The sequence below is a fragment of the Medicago truncatula genome, chromosome 4 (assembly GCF_003473485.1).
Source record: "Medicago truncatula cultivar Jemalong A17 chromosome 4, MtrunA17r5.0-ANR, whole genome shotgun sequence".
NCBI classification, from domain to species: Eukaryota; Viridiplantae; Streptophyta; class Magnoliopsida; order Fabales; family Fabaceae; genus Medicago; species Medicago truncatula.
The window spans coordinates 17,716,106-17,727,086 of NC_053045.1; the positions used below are offsets into that span (position 1 = coordinate 17,716,106).

The 10,981-nt window shown below is 38.3% G+C and overlaps 1 non-coding gene across 1 annotated transcript; it reads left to right on the top strand.

The window, feature by feature from the left end:
- The first annotated feature begins 10,304 nt into the window (after positions 1-10,304).
- LOC120580354 (small nucleolar RNA R71) lies at positions 10,305-10,411 on the top strand. Its single transcript, XR_005646078.1, has one exon. It is a non-coding gene; the product is annotated as a small nucleolar RNA R71 (small nucleolar RNA).
- Positions 10,412-10,981: the final 570 nt, after the last annotated feature.

Consider the following 10,981-nt stretch of genomic DNA (forward strand, 5'->3'; position numbering starts at 1 on the left):
TACACGACTATGATGCATGGACATGTAACAAGACTCGATAATGCAACAACAATCACAATTTTCTCCACAATATATAGGACGACACCCAATTATATTGTTAATCTCCACATCATTTGCATTATCAAGGAAACATGCCCACATACAATTAAATCATAGTATTCATCATCACACCTCAACATATTTATCAATAATCAACAATGTCATCCAACATCAATTACATGATTTTCAATAATCAACAAACATCACTTATCTCATATGATTTCACCAATTCGAGAATTCTCATATTCCAAGTAATTAGCATACGTTTCTCATGATAATCAACATATCTCAAACATATACATGCATACACAATCATTCACCCCAAGTACTTCATTAACCCATTATTAAGTTTTGAAAAGTTCTACGGCTCAAATAAAAAGTTATGATAAGTTTTAACAAAAATCCACATGACCCATGTGTAGTAAATTATTCATAACTTAAGTTATAAAAATCATTTGAAAGCCAAACCAAAGCCATTAGAACAATAACATAATTATCTAAAACTTTCATGTTTTCCAAAAAGTCAAAATCAAAACAGAAATATACGAAAACAATGCAAGAGCGCGAAACAGGGGAAGCTGGCACAGGGCTACTCGCCTCGCGAGTAAAGGTTACTCGCCGTGGCGAGCAATTCCAGTAGCTACTTGCCACCGGCTCGCCTCCCACTCGCCTCGCGAGTTATGACAGGTTGCAGAAAATTCTATTTTCGTGAAAAATTCATTTTCACCCCAAAATTCCAATTTTTGACTTCCCATTATCCAAATTGATTCCAAAGGTTTACCCAAATGTTTTTAGACATGAAAAGATACTTAAATCCATATACAAAATTGAATCAAACATCATTTTAATCAAAATCACCATTTGATCCATTTTCTCAAAACAACAACAACATCTCATTTCTCATCGTCAATCCACAATTAAGTATACCCAAGTCATGATTCCCTCACAATAGCATCAGTTAACAACAACAACATCAATGGAATATGAATTACATCTCATTTCAATCAAAACATATCAAATTTCATCAATTAAGTATAATTTCATAACTTAGCATTTATACATACTTTGAAACATGTAATTTCACCCACAAACATACCATAATCATCAATTCATGCACAAGAAAATATCATCACAGCAAGAGCACGAATTTAGCAACAATTATTCATCAACCCATTTTCATACAACATGAGAAAATGCAAAAATTGAACATGATTATGAAGAAGACAAACCCCCTTACCTTAGATGATGATTAACCCCAACTTAGGCTTCACTTTAGCTCATAAGCTTACCCCAATTGATTCCTCAAGCTTTCCTCTCTAAAACCCTTGTTCTGCTCTTCACCTCTTTCTCTCTCTATCTCTCTCTAGGATAGTTTTATGAAAAATGAATGAAAGATATTTTCTCTATGACAACCCTAGTGTTATCAACCTTAATGGGCTTAACTTAGTTTCTAATGGGCCTAACCCATTTCTATTCAAACCACAAATATTTCTCTTAGGTATTAACGGTAAAAAGTCACTAACGGTCATTAAATGGTAAAGTCTCGACTTACTCTAGTAACTTAATGAAATAACTATTTTTACTAGTCACTAAAAGTAATTCCCACTAAAAATTATAATTTCACCCGTTCTCCCTAAAATTACCAAAATGCCCTTCTAATACGAAAATTCTAAGAAAATGCACCCAATAATGAATGATCACATACAAACACATAAAGCACATAATAAAACAAATAAAAAATAAATTTAGCTAAAAATCGGGCTGTTACAGACCCAACCAAAATTTTTATAAAAATCCTCAAGGTTCCTATGGGCAACTAGCACCACCAGGCTATACAAACAACTAGAGAGTGGCTCAGAAATCAAGTTTGGAAATTTTGTTAGGAAATTGCATGATGAATCAAAATAAACAACTTCAAGAGCTCAAAAACCAAACGGGATTTCTGAACGACTCTCTCTCCAAACTCACTACCAAGGTTGATTCTATCGCCACACACACCAAAATGCTTGAGACCCAAATCTCCCAAGTGGCCCAACAAGTGGCCACCTCTTCTCAAACACCGGGAGTCTTTCCCGGTCAAACCGAAACAAACCCCAAAGCTCATGTCAATGCTATTTCTTGTGGGGGTAGTAAGTTAGAAGAGACCGTTGCTAAAGCCAAAAGTATTAAGGGAGAGAGTGTTAGGCTTTTAGGTAAGAAAGATGCGATAGAAAGTGAGAAACCGCTTGATAAGAACAAAGCCCCTTCCCCATTAAGGCTTACTAAGCTTAACTTGGAGGCTCAATTCGATAAGTTTGTCAACACCCTTAAGAAGATTTACATTAAGATTCCCTTTGCGGAAGCTTTGTCTCGAATGCCTCTATATGCCAAGTTTATAAAAGAAATTTTTTCAAAGAAAAAGGCTATAGACCACAAAGAAACAATAGCTTTGACTAGGGAAAGTAGTGCAATCATCATGAAGCAACCCCAAAAGTTTAGAGATCCAGGTAGTTTTGTCATCCCTTGTGAGATAGGGAAAGAGACCGTAGACAAAGCCTTGTGTGACTTAGGAGCTAGTGTTAGTTTGTTGCCTCTATCCCTCTTTAAAAAGATGGGAATAGGAGAGTTGAAACCTGTAACAGCCCGATTTTTAGCTAGATTTATTTTAATTACTTTTATTATGTGCTTGTGTGTGATTATTTGTGCTTGTGTGTATTTAATTGTCATCGGGTGCATTTACATGGATTACCGTATTAGAGGGGTATTTTGGTCATTTGGCGGATAAGGGTAAAATGGTAATTTTGGTGAGAATCATTTTAATATTTAGTGAGAACCCTTATTTTACTAAGTTACTAGTGTAGTGATTAGTTTTTACAGTTAGTGACCGTTCGTTATATTTTACCGTTGTTAGTAATTACCGTGGAGTGTATAGAAACTTTTGAATTGTGTTAGGATGGGTTAGGCCCATTAGAATTTCGAGTTGAGCCCATTAAGGGAGATAACATTAGGGTTGTCATAGAAAATATCTTTCATTCACTTCACAAAACATTTTCCTAGAGAGAGAGAGGTAGAGAGAGAAAGAGGTGAAGAGAAGAACAAGAGTGTTGAAGGGAAAGCTTGAGGAATCAATTGGGGTGACCTAGGAGCTGAATTGAAGCAAGGGTTAGGAATAATCATCTTCAAAGGTAAGGGGGTTAGTTATTATCATAATCATGTACAATCTTTGCATTTTCTCATGTTGTATGAAAATGGGTTGATGAACAATTGTTGTTAAATTCGTGCTCTTTCTGTGATGCTATTTTCTTGTGCATGAATTGATGATTATGGTATGTTTATGGGTGAAATTACATGTTTCAAAGTATGTATAAATGTTAAGTTATGAAATTATGCTTAATTGATGAAATTTGATATGTTTTGATTGAAATGAGATGTGATTCATATTCCATTGATGTGGATATTATCAACTAATGCTATTGTAAGTGAATTATGATTTGGGTATACTTAATTGTGGATTGATGATGAGAAATAAATTGTTGTTGGTGGTTTTGTGAAATTGGTGAAGTTGAGAAGTGTTCATGTGAAGGACCAAAATGAACTTTTTGATATATATATATATATATATGGTTGTTGACTGAAATTTTGTTATTGTTGGATGAATTGAACCTATGAGAATTTCTGTTTTCATGTTGTGGTTATGTTAGTTGAGTCGTTTGAGAGAAAACGGGTTTTTCGTGTGAAATGTCGATGTTTAAGCGTTTTCGCCAATAAGTGATTATGTGAGGTTTTGGAAAATGACTTTTTGGATGGTTGAAACATGAAATTTTTATAGATTATGTTAGAGTCAAGTGTCAGGATCGTGTAGGAAGATTAGGATGGGTTGCTATGTTGAGACCTATGAGAGGGTATGAGAATTTCACCTATGAGTTTTTAAGTTCTATTGTTTTTACAAAAGATAGGTTGAACTTTGACAACCCTAACCATAGAGTCTCTTTCCGGCTTATGAATATTGATTATGAGATGTCTCTTCAACACTTTTGTGATGAAATGGGCTTCGCAAATGCGGGGTTCATCCATGACTCTTGGGATCAAAATCTAAAGCCGGTTGACTATCAACCCGCCGCCTTTTGGGAACGCATTACCGGTCTTAGTCAGTTTAACACACGTGCCAACAAAGCTAGCAACGTTCGCAACCATGTACTTAGGTACCTTCAAAGGGTTATGGCTTGCACCATTTGGGGTAGGACTGAATTGGGGAACACTAGGACCGATGAACTCTTCATGTTGTGGGCTATTGATGAGACAAAACCGCAAGTGCACGGTCTTACCGAAGTAGTATAAAAGAGTATCGTTCCGACAGGGAGTAGTTCAATTTAATTAACCTTTAGAGATGATTAGAAGAGAGAAGAGAATTGTAAGTTGGGGGTTTTTAAGCGGTTGAAAAGCAATATAATAAAAGAGCCTTGGGATCGTTGGTTTCATCTAAATAATAAGTCCTTCTCAAACCAAAACCATAAGCTTATAATGTTATGTTAGACCTAATTTCTCAAGACAATTTCTCTTAAGTTCCTCTAACAACCAAGCCTATTTCGCTGACTTGATTACTATTGGATTTTGGTTCCTCTAACAACCAAGCCTATTTCGCTGACTTGATTGTTATTAGTTCCCTTGAAGATCGAAACTATATGTCTCAAAGATTGCAAAGCCTATTTCGCTGACTTTGCAATCCTTGTCTGAATTCACTTGTTCGAATATCAAAGCTCCACTTTCGTTTTATGAATTGATATTTGGAATAATGGACGAACAATTATCAAACCCTCCACTTTCGTTTCCACAGTTTGATAATGGTTAATCCATGTTAAGACGGTGAATTCATATAAGAAATTAGGGTTACATAAGATTAAGGCTTAGGGCTTGGTTTGATTAGGATTACGTCATTTAGACTTATCCAACAATCCCAAGACAAGAAGAAGTCTACTCACTCATGTTCATCGTAGACATGGGGGAGAAGAGAGAAAGCATGAAAGTAAAAGACAGGAAAATAAAGGAAAGGAAAAGAACTTTATTTAGAAAAGCAATTGTCACTTATTGTATTCCAAGTAAAGATGAATATTTGTGATGGCTAGCTACTCTATTTATAGTACACAATTGACTTAAAATCTAAGCAAGTATATTCCAAGAATATTCCTCGGTAGATTGTGCGCCAAAATAGAATAGCTTGGAGTCCCAGCAAAAGCAGCAAAAGGTCTCTGGAGGGTGGCACGGCCGTGCCAAGGCTAGCACGGGCCGTGCCAGGCTTCTGACTTGTGGGAGATATATTTTGTTTCCCAATCTTCGTATTTTCGTGTCCAATCTGCTCCAAATCCCTTTCTTTTGCTCCAAGACTCAATCCATCCAATATTCTTCCCTGAAATATAATAAATTGCAATTTAAAGTAAACTATCCTAAAAAGGAAATAATACTAATATAAAATTATATAAAATCTAAATAAAACTAAACTAAAAAGCATATTAAAATAGCATATAAATGACTCATCAAACTCCCCCATACTTGAATCTTTGCTTGTCCTCAAGCAAAAGGCATAAACATAGTAGCATCAACAGTTAAATCAAATGACAATTTAATTAAAGCACATGTCTCCTCAAGGGCTTAAATCCCAAAATGTACACTAATTACAAACTCAAGTATTTCTTGAAATCTTTATTCTATCTAACGATCAAGTTTCAAGTGAGTGTGTGTGTGAAGTCCAACCCTTTTCTTGCTCCTGTATAAGATAGGTATTATGAGGAAACATGGTCTAATCCTAGCACTAAACTAACCAAGAAAGATTCCTTCTACAATTCACATAAGAGAGATGGGAGTTTTTGAGAATCTTTGTTCTTTGCCATATGCATATTTTAAGTTCTTTATTTAAGGAACAACATTTTCACGTAGGAGGTCGGAGGGCCTACCCCCTTCCCCAATCTAGATTCAATGGTATCCCTTAAAACATCGTCTTCACGTAGGAAGTCGGAGGGCCTACCTCCTTCCCCAATCTAGTTTCAACGATGCTTTTTAAAGTTTTTTCTCAAGATAACAATCACCTTCACGTAGGAAGTCGGAAGGCCTACCTCCTTCCCCAATCTAGATTCGGCGATGAGATCTTGGAATTTATTTGGCTTTTTATGATCTCCCTTATACTCACTTATACTACTGGCGCTTTGAGAATCTTTAAAGGTTAATGCACCACTAAGATTAGAACGCGTTTCCTTAAAATACCTATTCATACATTTACTCAAGGGAAGCAACTTTGTGTTTTTCTCATTGGAGAATTTTATTCACTTTAAAACAAGATGTGGTTATATCAAGAAGACTTAAAACACAAGAGTTTGCTTTTATGTACAAGAATCAACAAAATAAGAGGAGACAATGAAAATTTTTGTGTCATGATGTTTTCAATAAAAATTAGCTACTTAACCATGCCTTTTACAATAAAACAAAACAAAAGAATAAAGTTCAAGGGAGTTTGGAAACACTACGACTAAAGACACTTTATTAGGCTCCCCCCACACTTAGGAGAAGCATTGTCCTCAATGATTCAAGGTAAAAGAAAAATAAAAGAGGAGGAGAGGTAGAAGAAGAAGAAGAAGAAGAAAGAGAAAGAAGGGAAGAGTGGAAGAGGAAAGCTCACATTTTTATCATTGAGGTCCATATGGAGGACCTTGGAGGTGAAAGTGGTGCATCATGTTCCGAAGCATTTGGTTATTTTCTTCGGATATGCGGTTTCCCCGTTGGACATCGTGTCTTATGCTCATGAGTTCAACACCTTGCCTTTGTTGCTCGGTGCTTATTCTTTCGACCTCGGTAGTCATCCATGCCCATCTTGCATCTTCATTTGTTTCACCTTCATTAGGGTCATGGTGTTCCTCATCATGGTGCAGTTGTGCACCTTCCTCTTCTTTATGCAAGTGTGCACCCGCTGTTTCTTCATTATGCTGTTCTATGTGCACCTGTGGGTCATCATCAACATACAACAAATTTGCTTCCACCTCGGTGTTAGTTCGAGATGGGTTAGGCAATAAAATCAAGATGGGCACATTGAGTTGGAGTGTATAGACAAAGAGGGGACTCGAGTTTTTATGAAATTCATAGAGATGAGAGTTTCTATGTTTAGTCTATTGTTACCCTCGATCTTGTTTATCCCTAGGTCTTCACTCACACCGAATCGCCCAGCTATGTATGTTATGATACCACCAACTACTATTTCTCCCCTACTATCGGACCTATTGCCTATAAGGGAAAGGTAGTCAAGCAAGTAAAAACAAGTGTTAATGGGTTGGTTGTGCAGCATAGCCCAAAGCATGAAGAGTTCATCATTCCTAGTGTTCCCTAGTTCTTTCCGTCCCCTAATGGTGCAAGCCATAACCCTTTGAAGGTACCTAAGTACGGGGTTGTGAATGTTGCTAGCTTTGTTGGCACGTGTGTTAAATTGGTCAAGACCGGTGATTTGCTCCCAAAAGGCGGCGGGTTGATAGTCAACCGGTTTTAAATTTTGATCCCAAGAGTCGTGGATGAACCCCGCATTTGCGAAGCCCATCTCATCACAGAAGTGCTGAAGAGACATCTCGTAATCAATATTCAAAAGCCGGAAAGAAACTCTATGGTTAGGGTTATCAAAGTTCAACCTATCTTTCGTAAAAACAATAGAACTTAAAAATTCATAGGTGAAATTCTCATACCCTCGCATAGGTCTCAACATATCAACCCATCCTAACCTTTCTAGCAGATTAAACACATTATCCTTAATACCTAGCTTATTCATGTCATGGTTATCAGGGTACCTGCAAGGTTGTAGAGGTTTAGAGATTAGAAGTTTGTACCTATCCCTTTGCTTGTTGTCCCGGAAGATGATGCCATGATTTTTGGCTTGTGCTTTCTTCTTTGGGGGAGGTCCTCCGGATGAGCTTGCAACTTCCTTTCCACTTCTCTTTGAAGTCATTGCCTTGACCTTGCCTTTGGTGTGGTGGTTTGGGTAAGGGTTGTTTTGGTGGAAAAGGTTGGATTAGTGTTGTGGTGAAGGTTTAAGTGAGTTTTGGGGGTTGGGTTATGGAGATTGGTGAAGAATTTTAGGTTTTTAGGTTAGGTTTATGAGGGTGACGAATTTGGGTGATGTTGTTTGGATGGATGAAATTGGTTTTTGAATGGTGGGTTATGATTGGAATGGTGTTTGTGATTGATTGGGTGGAGAAATTTTGGGAATTGGTGAGATTTGGGGTGGGTGTGGAGGTTTGAGGTTGTATGGTTATGGAGGTTTTAGAGAGAAGGTGAAGGTAGAGAGATGTTTGTGTTTGAGAGTGAAGGAAGAAGATGAGGGAAAAACGAGCAAATAGCCTACCTGGGTCGGGCACGGCCGTGCCAACCTCAGCACGGGCCGTGCCAACATTCTGGAATTTCTGCTGGTTTTGGATAGGCAAGGTCTGGCACGGCCGTGCCAGTGTGAGCACGGGCCGTGCCAAGGTTCTGGACATGGGGCCTCAAAATTTTTCTCGTTTTCTTGAATCACCTTCGGACAATTACCTACAAAATAACTTAAAAACAACAAAAACAAACAAAACGAAAGCAGTTAAATGCGTGGGTTGCCTCCCACGAAGCGCTCTTTTATTGTCATTAGCTTGACGTTAAGAAAGTGTCCTTAGAAAGGATCAAAGAGATCATATTGTGTAGTTGACGCTAGGAAACGTTCTTTCACATTATGTACTTCAATCATGTTACAAGAATAAAGAGCGGGACCTTTCATAACATTTTCCAACTCGAATCCAATCATCGCATCACTCGCTTGAAAAACTATCCTACCACTCTGAACATCTACTATAGCACCTGCAGTAGCTAGGAAGGGTCGTCCTAAGATTATAGGGACATCATGGTCCTCCTCTATGTCAACCACCACGAAATCAGTCGGGATATATATCCCTTCTATTTTGACGGGTATGTCCTCGATGTAGCCAACGAGAGGGATAGTAGAACGATCTGCTAACTTCAAGATCATCTCGGTAGGTTTAAGCTCTCCTATTCCCATCCTTTTGAAGATGGATAAGGGCAACAAACTTATACTAGCCCCTAAGTCACACAAGGCCTTGTCAACGGTTTCTTTCCCTATCACACAAGGGATGGCAAAACTACCTGGATCTCTAAGCTTTGGGGGTTGCTTCTTGACGATTGCACTACTTTCCCTAGTTAAAGCTATTGTCTCTTTGTGATCTATAGCCTTTTTCTTTGAAAAAATTTCTTTTAAAAACTTGGTGTATAGAGGTATACGAGACAAGGCTTCAGCAAAGGGAATCTTAATGCAAATCCTTTTAAGTATGTTTAAGAATTTAGCAAATTGGGCCTCCAAGTTGAGCTTAGTGAGCCTTAATGGGTTAAGGGCCTTGTTCTTATCAAGCGGTGTCTTTATCGCATCCTTCTCACCTAGAAGCTTAACACTCTCTCCCTTGACACTTTTGGCTTTGGTAGTGGTCTCTTCTAACTTATTGCCCCCAAGAGAAATGGCATTGACATGGGCTTTGGGGTTTGTTTCAGTTTGACCAGGAAAGACTCCTGGTGTTTGAGAAGAGATGGCCACTTGTTGGGCCACTTGGGAGATTTGGGTCTCAAGCATTTTGGTGTGTGTGGCGATGGAATCAACCTTGGTATTGAGCTTGGAGAGAGAGTCGTTTAGAGATCCTGTTTGGTTTTTTAACTCCTGAAGTTGTTTATTTTGATTCATCATGCAATTTTCCAACAGTATTTCCAAACTAGATTTATGAGCTACTCTCTGGTTGTTTGTATAGCCAGGTGGTGCTGTTTGCCCATAGGAACCTTGAGGATTTTTGTAAAAATTTTGATTTGGCCTCATTCCTTGGTTGTATTGAGCGTAATTCAGTTGCTCAATATTGGCAGCACTACCTAACTGACAATCAACACATGTATGACCAGTTATACCACAGACTTCACAAGTAGGGGATGCAGGGGAAGGTTGGGCAGCATTAACATTAAGTTTTTCAATTTTTTGTGTTAATGCCTCAACCTTAGCAGCAAGGTGGTTATATTCAGAGACTTCGTGTATACCTGCCTCTTTCTTAGAGGGAGTAGGAGTGGTGACGGCTCTTTCGTTGGTCCATTGATAGTGATTTTGAGCCATGTCCTCAATCAAAGCATAAGCCTCCGTGTAGTTTTTGTTCATTAGAGCTCCACCTGCAGCTGCATCAACAGACATTTTAGTGGTATATGACAAGCCATTATAAAATGTGTGGACTATAAGCCACTTCTCTAGGCCATGGTGGGGACAAAGTCTAAGCATTTCCTTGAAACGCTCCCACGCCTCATAGAGAGACTCCCCATCTTTTTGATTGAAACGCGTAATTTGGTCTCTAAGCTTAGCTGTTTTAGATGGGGGGAAAATCGGGCGAGGAATGCTCGCCTCATATCATCCCATGAAGTAATGGAACCGACTTCTAGGGAATGGAACCAAGCGCTAGGTCTATCCCATAAGGAAAAGGGAAAGAGATGAAGTCTTACGGCTTCTTGGTTCTCTTTTATGGTGCCACTGAGTCTAAGGAAGGAAGAAATATGGAGATTTGGATCCTCAGTGGGTGATCCAAAAAACTGGTTTTGCTGCACTAAATTGAGTAGTGCAGGCTTGATCTCGAAGTTATTACCCGCAACCGTTGGGTACACGATAATAGCTTGTGGCTCTTCCGTTGAAGGAGTAGCATACTCTTTGAGAGTGCGTTCAGCCATAGCAGTATTATTTTGTGCCTCTCTCTTTTTCTTATGCAAAAATCTTTCGATCTCAGGAATAAATTCTCCGAGACTTTTACTTCTTCGCATAAGAAACCGAGAACCCAAAAAGTTAGTGGTAAAACAAAAGAAAGAAGTAGAAGAAAAGAGGAAGAGAAGAGAGTTCTAATCACAAGGAAAGAGTTAATCAAATTAGTTTACTCCCCGG